The 14,557-nt window shown below is 43.9% G+C and overlaps 1 protein-coding gene across 2 annotated transcripts in view; it reads right to left on the bottom strand.

Annotated features, from left to right (window-relative positions):
- SCAF8 (SR-related CTD associated factor 8) overlaps nt 1–14,557 on the bottom strand; it is a 106,468-nt gene that overhangs the window by 22,133 nt on the left and 69,778 nt on the right. Inside the window, exon 21 of one of the 2 annotated variants that reach the window (XM_066615835.1) lies at nt 2,870–3,285. The exons of the other annotated variant lie outside the window; for it this stretch is intronic. The gene's annotated coding sequence lies outside the window, so the exon portion shown is untranslated. Of the gene's footprint in view, nt 1–2,869; nt 3,286–14,557 lie in introns of those variants that run through there. 2 annotated transcript variants of the gene reach the window in all.

The following is a 14,557-nucleotide window of genomic DNA, read 5'->3' as shown; positions in this document are numbered from 1 at the left end:
AGTCCATGAGAGGACCTGTCCTCTTATTCCCTAGCTGTGAAGTTTTCTCAACAGCTCTTAGTGAGACCGTATCAAACACCTTCTGGCGTTTAGTGAATCTGAGGAGACCCAGTGGAGGCCAGGCAGCCTAAGTAAAAAAGTGTTTTTTTTTAACTGTTGGGGCTGTGTAACATGCTACATGCTATGGGCTGGTAAGGGATAGCACTGGTCTGCCTGTCTGCTATGAAACCAAGTATTTTTTTTTAACTTACTATTTTTTTAAGCTTATGAATTTTCAGGGTTTTTTTTAAACACTGATTGTGGGCTGTTTATTCTCTGTCTCATTCTCTGTCTCTTGATATAGATATAGATGATATAAGTAGTAAGCATCACAAGAGGATCAATTCTCATTGATATTTGCAATAAAACTTTTTAAAAATCCAATCTAAATAATAACTTGGCCTTGCATTTGTTGTCCTGGGAGCTAAACATGATAATATTTAAATGCCTTTTTTTCCGTATGTTGTCCATCTCTCTATGTTGACCAATTTCCTCCAGTCCCTTGGGTGGTCAACCCTTGGGTGGTTCTACTGTATTAGACTTGATGCTATCATGGTATATGATTTTATTTGGGGAAATGTTACAGATCTGTACTTTCAACAGACTACTCTGTATAAGCTTTTAACAATGATAGTCAATGGGGCTTACTCCTGGGTATAAGTGGATAGGATTGCAGCCTTTGGGATTGTTAAACATCTTCCTGCTTGATGATGTCACTTCTGATCATGACATCACTACTGGTGGGTCCTGACAGATTCTCATTCTAAAAAGTGGGTCCTGGCGCTAAAGGTTTGAGACCCACTGGTGTATAGGACTGAGCCTTAAACATCTTATCAAGACATGCTGTAATGAGATGAGCTACACAGTTATCATAGGTAATTTGACCAAAAGAACCTATTGACTAAAAGAACCTATTGAGGCTCTTTCAAAGGAGCAGTTTTCAACACTTTGTCAATGCTGAGCTGGATTGCTCTAGTGACAAGTTCTTGTACCATCCCCTTGAAATTCAATGCCCTGCTCATGCAGCTTTATGAGTCAGATCTTTGGGCCACTGAAGTTGGGGTTGTCTCACACTGGTTGGCATGAGCTCTCTCTGGGGTTTTTCCCAGCCCTACCTGGAAATGCCAGGGGGTAAGTCTTTTTATGGACAGAATAAGCAGGTCTATTGATATTTGTGAGATGGGACAGACTCAGTTTTGAGAAACATACCTTGATAGACACACTCCTTGTTTTCATCATGCACCTCCTAGTGTGCCTTTTTCTGAGTTTCAAGGACTGATTCTACCATCAAATGCACCTTTTGATCTGTTTAGCTATATCTCTTCATTCTCTGTTTTCCTTTCTTTCTGCCACACCTGGTGCTAATTTCTTAAAACCTCCTGCCATTTTGTGAATAGGGTGGGGGCAAAGAGTTGTAGAAAATGCTATATAGTATCAAGAGTAATATGTAATACTTTATGGTGTCTTCTAGGCTCTGGGGAAAAGTTCAGTTATGAGATTTTTCTGGACCTATGGAAAAGCCAGCAGCATAGCTAGAGGGTGGACACAACGGTAAGTATTACAGGCACTGCAAAGAGACATGTAAGTGTCCCCTCCCATTTGTTGTTGGAGCCATTCCAGGCGGGGATGGCAATGCACAGGCTGTGCCAGCATACTGCCATCCCTGCCTGGAATGGCTCCAAAGGTGAGTGGGAGGGGCTGCTTATAGAGTGCATTTTGGCATCTGCAATAGTTACCACTGTGCTCCCCTTCAGCTCTGCTACCGGGAAAAACACAGTCATGAGGTCATGCCTGGGAGGAAGGGTCAGGTCCAGCTGTGAGGTGCTGGCCATCCTTAATCCAATGATCTTGACTGGGGCTTTAGGGGATTTCAGTCCATTTTATAGCAACCTACAGAACAGGTAATGGGTTAGCTTAGCACCTGCTTTGGACATGGCACAGCATTGCATACCTTAATCTGAAAGAAATATGAAGTTGCAGGTACCTACAACTGTCAGCAGAAAGCTCCCTTCGTTCACTTCAGAACAAAGAGATGCCAGTTTTATTTCTGAGAAACAAAAAGTGTGCTTCTGAAGCCTAACCTATGGTTTACCGCAACTCTGTATTTATAGTAAAGATGGTGTTATGGGTCAAAGGAATCAAGCTATACCGTAGTGTAAGCCATTTCACATCTGCAGTAGCATGTCAGGTGTAGAATAACTGAGAATAATTGACAAATGTCACATATTCAAAACTATAAAATACAAATGTAAGTAATGCCTGTATGATTGGCCCTGGGCCCCAACAGTGTGTAAATGTGGTGAGAAGCACAGATTTGTCCCCATCTAATATGAAATAACTATTAGGGCCCAACTATGCAACTTGCCAGCACCGATGCAGCCACAATACGGCCCTGAGGTAAGTGAACAAACGTTCCCTTACATTGAGGAGGCTTCTGTAACTGCCCCCTTTGTAGTATGCAGCACACACTCTGTTGGCATGGCTGCATCAGCACAGAAAAATTGAACAGAATTGGGCCCTAATTCAGTCTAGCATGAACTCATGTTCTTCTATAAGAGCCTTCTATAAGAGACTGCAATCTAGCAGTCATATATTTTAATCTAGACTCCAATCTAGAATCAAAGCCACTGGTCAAGAAAGGAGTTGAAAGTATGTGAAGATTTTCATAGGCTTTGGTAAGCATGTTTAAATATATTCACAATTAACCATTTCTCAACTGGGACCCAGCTTGTATCAAAATAAGGAACCACTGTTCTCAGGCTGAACAGTGCTTTTCCATGTGATTCTCAACCTGACATGACTATAGGTGATTCACAGTCAGCTGTAGCTGCTTTGCAATCCCCCTGGGCTTGGGCTGCCTCTTCCAGGGTCACATTGAGGATATATTGGATGAACCTGAAGTGCAGCCATATACAGGAAAGTAAAAATGAGTGTGATTGAGGAAGGCTAAAAAATGGCCTCTGATCATAACTGCACACAATAGTATCTGTTATCTGTTCACTGGACACATCCTCTACTGAACTCTGAGCATTTACAAGCTCAAGGTGCTCATAGGTGGGTTGTGGCTGGCTGTGGCCAACATGTCTGATATATAAAAGCCATCCAAACATTTAAAAACTGCATGGGATGAGCCAAGCATGCGATTTGCACAATGTTCTTCTTTTGCACTAGGCTTGTTTCCAGTTTTATTTCTTGCTTCTCTTCTTCATCGTCTTCCATTTCCTCTCCTGTGGTAGGCTTTGGCAACTTGTTAAGATGATGGAGAATAAAAAGAAGGATCCCAAATCATTAAACCAATCTTGTAAGTCAGCAATTTGCTTGAAAGAGAACAATAAGCCTTTTCGAGCGAACAGCTAGTCCACCCTCGTCAAGCCACCCAGCAGCATACAGTGCATATGCAGGTGTAGGCTTGCATCTTGTTTTTGTTTAGTGCTGATCTGTAAGCTGCATGAAATAGATGCAGTTTCATTATGGATTCCCACAAGTTCAATTACTGTAATTAATCCTACAACCCACAGATGAGATGGGGAAAATCTCACAAGGCCCTCTGTGGATGGCAGGTATTAGATGGGTGTGTCAGGACACTGAATCAACACAAGTCCCTCTGGAAACACCTACATTAATGGAGACCCAGACAAAGCAATACTTAATACCGGAGATTGAGGTCACAGTCCAGAAGAAATATCCAGCAATTTAATTTTTGTGTCCAGCTCATATTGTGTAAAACCTGGACTAACCATGCAGTAGCAGAGAGAATGCGTGTTGCTGTCAACCTCCAAAGACACCCCATACAATGTGAGACTGAGATCTGGGGTCCTCAGCATGTTACTGAGCAAGTAAAGATAGCCCCATTTCACTTGTAGTGGGATATCTAGTCAAGGAAGAAGAGGCATGTAAGGGCACTAGAAAGCTATGGGGTGGGTAAGAGGGACAACATGTAGCAAAATATATAGGGGCTTCTTTTGGCAATGCTAACAGCCGAATCCTATGCATGTGTACTCAGTAATAAGCCCCATTATAATCAATTAGCTTCCAGGTAAGCGTGGATAAGACTGCAGTCTTAAATTATTAACAGCTCGACCCTATACTCCAAGCCTTGCCGGTGTAGAAATCCATCCACCTTTGGAGGTGCCTCTGCTGCTGGTGCAATGCTGGAAAAATGCTGTGCTGGCATAGCTCAGCCAGCACTTGAATGCCGGCACAACTCTGTTGGCAGAGAGGCCAAAATGGAGAGGATATTGGGGAATAAATAGTATGGGAGGGATGAAGAGGAGCTGACATATGCCATATCCTAACTCCCCCTTCAGATGGTGGACATGCCCCTGATGCTGGAAAAACTCTACCCCACTGACAGAGCTAGCATAGGTAGGAACAATGGGGAAAGGAAAAGTAGAACTTTGCATCTCCTATTACCCCCCTGCCTTGTCCACTTTCCTGCAATAGGATACAGACTACATATGGCAGCCAATTATTCCAACCCCAATACTAAAGCCCCTACCAAGGAGACTACATCTCAGATTATCAGGAGTGCAGCTTGGGCTATACTTCTCTGGTCCCTCAAAGGGAACTCTGGTGAAAGTGTACTTGGTGCACAACAAACAACCACACCATGTATGGCAAGCTACTGTGCTGATACTTATCTTTGCAGAAATATTATTGCAGGCATTCTGCAATATAGCAGACATGCTATTTAACAGCTACATGAAACAGCTGGGAGGGGTAATCTGGAGATTTAGAGTGGGGTGCCACCAGTATGCTGATGATACCCAACTCTAACTCGCTTTTCTACCACATTCCGAGGTGGCTGCAGAGGCCATGAAGTGCTGCCTGGAGGCAACTGGAAACTGAATGAGGTTAACAAGCTGATATTAAGTCCAGACAAGACAGAAGTTCTCCTGGTTTGGAAATCCACGATGCAGGTACTAGAGTACCGTCCTGCACTGAGCGAGGTTGTGCTTCCTCTGAAGGAGCAGTTCCGCAGCTTGGGAGTTCGTCTGGATTTGCAACTGCTCCTGGATTCCCAGGTGGCAGCTGTGGCCAAGGGAGCCTCTGCCAAGCTTGGGCTGGTGCGCCAGCTGCGACTATACTTGGATCGTGCAGCCCGGCCGCTGTGATCCATGCCAAAGTGACATCACAACAAGACGATTGTAACACTTTCTATGTGGGGCTGCCCTTGAAGACAGTTCAGAAACTGCAACTAGTGCAGAATGTGGCAGCCTTCGTGCTTGCTGGAAGGCAGCGGTTCAGCTCTGCTGGGTCGCTGCTCCGGCAGCTGCACTGGCTGCTCATTCATTTTCGGGCTCAATTCAAGGTGCTGGTTTTGATGTTTAACCCATTTCTTCCCAGCCCACAGATGTACACATTTGGTCCCTGTTGTGTATATGCAACATTGGGCAGAAATGGCTTAAAGCCCTATATAGCTTGGGGCCAGGATATTTGAGAGACAGCCTTCTTCCATATAATCTGGCTTGTCCCCTCCAGTCATTGGAGAGAGCCCTTTTATGGGTGCCACCACCTATGGAGGTAGGTGGGTTGCAGCAAGGAGTAGGACATTCTCCATAGTGGCACCAACTCAATGGAATTCCTTCAGTCTACGACCTGCTTCCTCCTTAGCGGCTTTCTGGCGGGGCTTAAAGACATTTCTTTTTACTCTCACCTTCTGAGATTTTGGCTTTTTAATATGGATACTTAAAGTTTTTAGGCATTAGTTTTATGAACTTGTGTTCTTTTCAGTGTTAGCTGGTTCTTTTGCTCTTGGCTTTTAGTTAGATTTTTAGATTATATACATTTTAAGACACAGTTTCTTTATATTTTTATATTGTGTTTTTATTGACTTGTAAGATGCTCTGAATGTCCACTTGGGAGATAAAGTGGGATATAAATTTGCAAATAAATAAATATTCTGCCCCAGGAGGTTTCCACTCACAAATACCCACCTGGAACCTCTGCCTCACCAACGCAACGGGGCAACCAAGGGCAGTACACCCAACCCTGGTAAGCGAAGGGGGGAGAATCCCATCCTGTAATGCAGTCGTTCTCACACTTTTAGCACTGAGACCCACTTTACAGAATGAGAATGTCAGGACCCACCAGAAGTGATGTCATGACTGCAAGTGACATCATCAAGCAGGAAAATTTTTAAAAATCCTAGGCTGCAATCCTACCCACACTTACCCAGAACTAAGTACCATTTACTATAATTGTTAAAAGCACAAGTACCCAAATGCAGTCACATGCAATGATAGCATCAAGTCTAATAAATTAAAAATATTGAATAGGGACCCATCTGAAAATGGCTTGCAACCCACCACAGTTTGAGAAACACTATTGTAATGTATTGATGCTGCATCTCCCGCTCATGACTCTACCCTCCTCATTCTGATCCTTCAGGATTATCACATGTCTTTGCTATCGACTGTGGGCGCAATCCTAACCAACTTTCCAGAACTGACATAGCTATGCCAATGTGGCATGCACTGCATCTGGCAGTGAAGAGGCAGACAAGGGTTGCTCCTCAAGGTAAGGGTATGTTTGTTACTTTAACTTGGGATTGCATCATGGCTAGGTCAGGGCTGGAAAGTTGGTTAGGACTGCACCCTGTGTTTGCCTAACTATCCCTTCTTTTTGCAACATCCAATAGCTAGTAGCATCTGCTCACTTTCAGGGAATGCCAAAGACTCCAACCATTGCTACCGCCGGCCAAAAATTCATCAGAATCTCTTCTGATTTCCTAGGACTGAACCCTTTTCTATAGGGGACTGATCATTGGTCCTTTGCAGTGTTCCACTGCAGCCCCACCAGGAGAGGGAAAGGTAATGTTCCAAGGCACTATGCTCTTGTCCCTTACAAAACAGCACTGCATGTACATTCTGGTCGCAGCACCCTCACTCACAAACATCAAGCATGCATCTCAAGTCAGGGAACAGTTGTGATTGATGCTTTTGTCTATTCCTTGTTAGGCTATTGCAGGGGTGCCCAAACCCCAGCCCGGGGGCCACTTGCGGCCTTCGGGAATTCCCAGTCCGGCCCGTGGGGAGTTCCCAGTTTCCAACTGGCCCTCTGGAGACTTGCTGGAGCCTGCGCTGGCCCAATGTGACTGTTCTCAGCATGAGGGTGACTGTTCGATCTCTCACATGAGCTGTAGGATGAGGGCTGCTTGCTGTTTGACATCTGTGATGCAGCAGAGGCAGCGAAGGAAACAGTGGCCTTGCTTTGCGCAAGGCCTTTTACAGGCCTTGAGCTATTACAAGACCTTAAATCATTCATACAAGTTCCATCTCTAATATATTCATTTATGTAAATTTATTCAAATTTTATTCCCAGCCCCCAACACAGTGTCAGAGAGATGATGTGGCCCTCCTGCCAAAAACTTTGGACACCCCTGGTATTGTGTTGTTCCTTGCTTCCCACAGGCAAGGACATCAGGCAGATCCCAAGAGATGCCTATAGCCTGCCTGCCTGCCTGCAGTATCCAGTGTAAGCCAGCCTATTGCTATGTTGCTCAATGGCTAGCAGATGGGTGCCCCTGGGTGAACTGAACGCTCATTGGCCTTGCACCTGTCCTGGCCCTCTCTCAGCTCACCTGTTGGCACTTCTTTGGCTGCCAGTGTTGGTGCCGATTGGATGCAGTGATTGGCTTCTTGGACACCACATCAATGATGTGCTGATGCCATGATGATGCCACACTGATGATATGCCAATGATGTTCTGACAGCAAAACACTGCTCCACTAATAACAGGCTAGGTTGGTGTTTCTGTGGATGCTGAGGATGCTACTGGGAAAGGTTAGGCCTTCCCAGAAATATAATGTAGGTGATACGGGAGGCGAAAGAAATGTAGGTGAATGAAATGTAAGAAGGTGATACGGGAGCCCAAGAGAGACTATGAGGAACACATGGCCAGCAGCATTAAGGGGAATAATAAAAGCTTCTTCAAATATGTTAGAAGCAGGAAACCCACCAGAGAAGCGGTTGGCCCTCTGGATGGTGAGGGAGGAAAAGGGGAGATAAAAGGAGACTTAGAGATGGCAAAGAAATTAAATGAGTTCTTTGCTTCTGTCTTCACAGCAGAAGACCTCGGGCAGATACCGCTGCCCGAACGGTCCCTCCTGACCAAGGAGTTACGTCAGATAGAGGTTAAAAGAGAAGCTGTTTCAGACCTCATTGATAAATTAAAGATCAATCAGTCACTGGGCCCTGATGGCATCCACCCAAGAGTTATTAAGGAATTGAAGAATGAAGTTGCTGATCTCCTGACTAAAATATTCAACTTGTCCCTCAAAATGGCCACGGTGCCAGAGGACTGGAGGATAGCAAATGTCATACCAATCTTTAAAAAGGGAAAGAGGGGGTACCCGGGAAACTGACAGGCTGGTCAGCCTAACATCTATACTGGGTAAGATGGTGGAATGCTTCATCAAAGATAGGATCTCAAAACACATAGACGAACAAGCCTTGCTGAGGGAGAATCAGAATGGCTTCTGTAAGGGTAAGTCTTGCCTCACAAACCTTTTAGAATTCTTTGAAAAGGTTAACAGGCATGTGGATGCGGGAGAACCCATAGACATTATATATCTGGACTTTCAGAAGGCGTTCGATGTGGTTCCTCACCAAAGGCTACTGAAAAAACTCCACAGTTAGGGAATTAGAGGGCAGGTCCTCTTTGGACTGAGACTTGGTTGAAGACCATGAAACAGAGAGTGGGTGTCAATGGACAATTTTCACAATGGAGAGGTGAAAAGCGGTGTGCTCCAAGGATCTGTCCTGGGACCGGTGCTCTTCATCCTCTTCATAAATGACTTGGAGACAGGGCTGAGCAGTGAGGTGGCTAAGTTTGCGGATGACACCAAACTTTTCCGAGTGGTGAAAATCAGAAGTGATTGTGAGGAGCTCCAGAAGGATCTCTCCAAACTGGCAGAATGGGCAGCAAAATGGCAGATGCATTTCAATGTAAGTAAGTGTAAAGTCATGCACATTGGGGCAAAAAATCAAAACTTCACATACAGGCTGATGGGTTCTGAGCTGTCTGTGACAGATCAGGAGAGAGATCTTGGGGTGGTGGTGGACAGGTCGATGAAAGTGTCAACCCAATGTGCAGTGGCAGTAAAGAATGCCAATTCGATGCTTGGGATCATTAGAAAAGGTATTGAGAACAAAACAGCTAATATTATAATGCCATTGTACAAATCTATGGTAAGGCCACACCTGGAGTATTGTGTCCAGTTCTGGTTGCCGCATCTCAAAAAGGATATAGTGGAAATGGAAAAGGTGCAAAAGAGAGCAACTAAGATGATTGTTGGGCTGGGGCACCTTCCTTATGAGGAAAGGCTACGGCGTTTGGGCCTCTTCAGCCTAGAAAAGAGGGGGGGCATGATTGAGACATACAAAATTATGCAGGGGAAGGATAAAGTTGATAGAGATGCTCTTTACACTCTCACATAACACCAGAACCAGGGAAAATCCACTAAAATTGAGTGTTGGGAGAGTTAGAACAGACAAAAGAAAATATTTCTTTACTCAGCGTGTGGTTGGTCTGTGGAACTCCTTGCCCCAGGATGTCATGATGACATCTGGCCTGGATGCCTTTAAAAGGAGATTGGACAAGTTTCTGGAGGAAAAATCCATTATGGGTTATAAGCCATGATGTGTATGTGCAACCTCCTGATTTTAGAAATGGGCTATGTCAGATGCAAGGGAGGGCACCAGGATGCAAGTCTCTTGTTATCAGGTGTGCTCCCTGGGACATTTGGTGGGGCCGCTGTGAATTACAGGAAGCTGGACTAGATGGGCCTATGGCCTGATCCAGTGGGGCTGTTCTTATGCTTTGCCAGGACAGATTTGGCATATACCCCTCATTGAACCAGTGCTGGCATGCTGTCAGTGTGGCATTGCCAGGGCAGGCTTAGAATATGATGAAAATGCCAGCACTCATGTGTCATTGGAGCAGTGCACCTATAGGATTGGGCCAAACATTTATAGAAGTATAGTGCTGCAATGCCAGATCAAAGAAAGCTACCAGTTCAGGCTGAAGAGTGCCAACACTAAGAAACCAGGAAATGTGAATAGGCTAAGTCAGTGGTTCCCGAACTTTTGACCACTGCGACCCACTTCGTGCTCCACAGTGGGCAGCAACCCGATGCTCACTGCTGCACCAAAAAGCACCCAGATGCTGCTTCTAGTTTACCCAGAATGTAGAAAGTGTCTGGCAACATCTATTGATGTAGAAATTCAAATTCTGGCAAAATTGGCAATCTGAGGGCTGGCTGCCAATTTTGTTCCATTTTGCCAAACCGGAATTTGTCTCTTTGCTTTTGACCTGTGGCCTGCCCACAAGATACATATGTAAACAACTGGTTAGATGCATGCAACTGCGTGTGCACATGCAGGAACCCAGTTAAATATGATGCAGGAAATCTCCGAAAATGTTAAACTCCAGAATCATATCATCTTATCCCAGATTGCCAAAGTTCCGTGAAAACAATGGCAACACCCCACTTCCAGGAGACGTTCAGATTTGAGATTTGACTAATCTTTTGAGAAAAGTGGTTTCGGAGTTTAGAGGGAACTGCAAAGAGCAACAACTTGCATCCTTTGCTATCCTAATTTGTAATATATATCAACTTTTCTTAAGAACTGGCAGAATTAATCTTAGAACTGTTTATATATGGCTTTTAAACTTGTGATTGTTCCACCTTGTGCATACTGTTTGCCCTTCTCATCTGTGGGGTTCAGCATCTGACCAAAAGGTCAGGTCAACAACAGAGGTGGAGAGGAGGGTGAATCAGGATTGGGAAGGTGGTGGGTTTGGTGGCAGTGGCATCTGGCAAATCCAAACCTTCTTCCTGGGCTTGATCCGCCTTCATTGGTCCAGATGGTCTTGCGCCAGTGATATTGCTGGCACAAGCCCAAGTAGACCCACCAGGCTGGTAGTTGCTTATTCCAGAATAAGGGAAGAAATGTTTTTTTGCCCTGAGGAGGCCTCTGGAGGACAGAACTCCCCTGTGGGATACAGTAGGTGTCACGTTGGTTACAGGGAGTTATAGTGGATTGGGTATCCCTTACTAAGTAAGACATTTCACTGTGCTCACTGTGACTTCTATGTAAATATGTTTAGCATTGAGCTGTAACAAATTTATTGGGTCATGTGTTTTTATAGTCAACACTTAGAGGGCTGGGCCACTGATATTGTTAAAACAGCTGCTTCTGGGAAGAGATATAATTATTTAAAAAATTCATTTGTCTGTATAATTTCACATATTCAAAACTGGTCTGCCAAGATCCAATGGCTTACAACAGTGCTTACATCTCAGAATGGAAAATATTTTTTTATTACAGCCTTTATTCAAGACTTTAGCTGATACTGTATTAGCACCCAACAGGCTGATACACTGAGACCAGAGTCCCTGGAGATGTGTCTCACAGTCTTGCTCTAGGACATAATTATATGCTCAGGACCTCTAATTAAGGCTAAGCCCAGAATTTTGGGAGTTAAGTGTCTGGTGAATCCTAAGCATTTTTAATGCTAATGTACATGGGCTGCAGTGCATATTGTGAAGTTTGTGTGCAATTAACATTTGCTCATAATGGGTATAGTTTTACTTTAAAAACTCTAACTTTTCCATAGGTATATGGTGCAGACTATGAAGTGTACAGATTTATAGCCTTAACACTTCTATACAAAGAGAGAGGAAAAGCTATAAATAATTCAATTGTGGCTGAAATGGAAACTCACTGTTTTTTAGTTGGGAAATAATTAGACTTCGAACTATTTGGTGAGATGTCAGGCAGCAAAACAGAGAAAAAATGTCAGGGCTGTATCAAATATGTAGAGTGAGAGTAGTGTTCTTAGAATCCAGAAATTTTTTTTTCTAAGAGTATTCTATCACTTCAGAAGTTCACTACCAATGATCCTACAATTCATTGTTACTCTGGTGGCATTTTTTTTTGGTTAGGGTTTCTTTCTTTTTTACAATCAGATCTCACAGAAAATGTAATGATATCAGGATCCTATATAAACAGAGTTGGCTATGTTCCAATGACACTGAAGTTAAAGTTAGTTTAGAATGAGGGTAATACTTTCTGGGCTGATCACATGGCCAATGCTAGCCAATCAGAAATTTCATTAATACAGGCAGGCACTCATATCCGTGGATTCTGTATCCAGATTCAGTTATCAGTGGTTTGCCCACCGCATGCACCCATTAATATTTTTAAAAAGCTTACTGGGGTGTTCTTGTTTGAACAGGCATTTAAGCTAATGGCACTAGAGAGCAGGCTGCCGACAGCCTGAATGCTTGATGATTCAGCTCTGTTAAACAGGAAACAGAAGATAATTACTTCCTGTTTAGTGTCAGAACTAATTTCATCAATCATTCAGGCTGCTGGCAGCCTGTTCTGTGGCACTATAAGCTTAAACGCTTACAGTAACTTGTTTAAACAAGAAAACTTCACCATGGTAAGCTTTTTAACAATGTTAATAGCACACAGGAGTGTGGGACTTCTATTTTTATAGTGTCTCTCCATATCCATGATTTCTATATCCATGGGGGAGCGTACATGGACTGGATCCCCCATAAATATGCACACCTGTGTATGAACACTTTCCTTTGTCTTACAGTGAGTCCTAAAAATGACCCAAACAGGCTATGACCCTTTCAATGCTGCTGAAAACTGTGAAAAATTGCACGACTTTCAAACTAAACCCTTAAAAGAATATATTATCGATAAATTATTCTTCCAAAAAGATAACATGAAACAGCAAAGCTCTACAAAAATCCCACAAAAAATGCAACTGTTTCCATGAAAAGCTACCACAACCAATCCGTCCATCAATTTCTATTATCTAACTGGATTAAATAATTAAGGATTTAAATGCACTCTGTAAATTAGTATATAGTAAGGCAGGGGTGCCCAAACCCTGGCCCTGGGGCCACTTGCAGCCCTCAGGGCCTCTCAATGCAGCCCGCTGGAGATTTGTTGGAGCCCGCAGTGGCCCGACGCAACTGCTCTCAGTGTGAGGGCAACCGTTTGACCTCCTGCGTGAGCTGTGGGACGAGGGCTCCCTCCACTGCTTGCTGTTTCATGTCTGTGATGCAGTAGTGGCAGCAAAGGAAAGGCCAGCCTTGCTTTGTGCAAGGCCTTGTATAGGCCTTGAGCTATTGCAAGACCTTCATTCATTCATATAAGTTCATCTTTAATATATTCATTTATGTAAATTTATTCAAATTTTAAATGTAAATTAATCCCCCCCGGCACCTGACATAGTGTCAGAGAGTTGATGTGGCCCTCCTGCCAAAATTTTGGACACCGCTGTAGCAAGGGAAGAGCTTCCAAAGCATAAAATAGGAGCTCTCAACTTGCCTCATGTGGAGTTCAGTCCCAGTGCATAAGGGTATGATATAACTTGAAGAAGGGTTCAAGAGTGTGTGGGGTAAAAAAAACTTGAGGGATTCTCCATCTGCATCAAATCCAGGATAATTTTACAACACAATCACATATAATAAGGTCACAGGCTAGGATGCAGAGAAATCCACATGCATTTCTTTGAGTGGCATCAAGTGGTTCTGGAGGGTTCGTTATATTTATTATCTAACATGCAGCATGCCATAAAAAGAAACACCTCTAGACATTTAGGAAATATGTTTTATTAAATTATTTGCAGCCATAGACATCAGAAAGAGGGAAAACATTGTAAAGACTGAGAAGAGTGGCCAAGAACACTAGCCATCATCTAAAGCAGCAGTCTCCAAACCACGGCCCACTGTGCACAAGGATTATTCTTCTGGGCATGGAAAGGCGTTGGCGAAGCCTTACAGTTCTGCTCTGTAGCCATTGTTCATCACACCTGATCTTCGCAGAGCCTCGCACCGGGCAGCTACTTCCACTGCCTGTGGCCCCAGAAGGTTCTGTGTTTCCCAGTGGAAGCAGCTCCTTGGTGTGAGGCTAGGTGAATATTGGGTGCAACAAATGGTGGCTGCGACATGAAGCGGTAAGGCTTGGTCACTGCCGCACTGCATCCGGAAGGTTAATCCTGGCATACCGTATCCACCCCACAGGCTGTGGTTTGGAGGCTATCTGCAAAAAAAAGAAGACTGAAGGGTTACAAGATGTATGCTCTGCCTCCATGGCTGAAGCTTTAAAAGGTTGAAAGATTATCCACACATAGATAATCTTTCTTTTATCATGTAAATGAAGTAGACACTTGATGCCAATCCCAGGAAAAGAGTCCAAGGACACTTCTGCAGAAAAGCTCATGGAAAAGGTTTTAAGAAAACTTGAAGGTTGCTAAATTTTGGAAACAGCTCTGCATTCATTTGGAAAAAGAAGCAGAAGTCAATATGAACGGAGGTCAGAATATTCAAAATATTCTTTTTGAAAGGATTCCATCAACTAAAAATGTGAGGAACATAGCCCTTTGCATGAATGGAAGCACATCTGTCTGCACTGGGGAGGATCCTTCATTTCTGCAGATCCCCTGGAGGATCCCCCCTGAGCCCACAGAGTGGTGTTTCTGGGGCAAA

The sequence above is a fragment of the Tiliqua scincoides genome, chromosome 1 (genome assembly GCF_035046505.1).
Source record: "Tiliqua scincoides isolate rTilSci1 chromosome 1, rTilSci1.hap2, whole genome shotgun sequence".
NCBI classification, from domain to species: Eukaryota; Metazoa; Chordata; class Lepidosauria; order Squamata; family Scincidae; genus Tiliqua; species Tiliqua scincoides.
The sequence above is the reverse complement of the archived record's forward strand: the minus strand, read 5'-3'. Positions and strand labels throughout refer to the sequence as shown.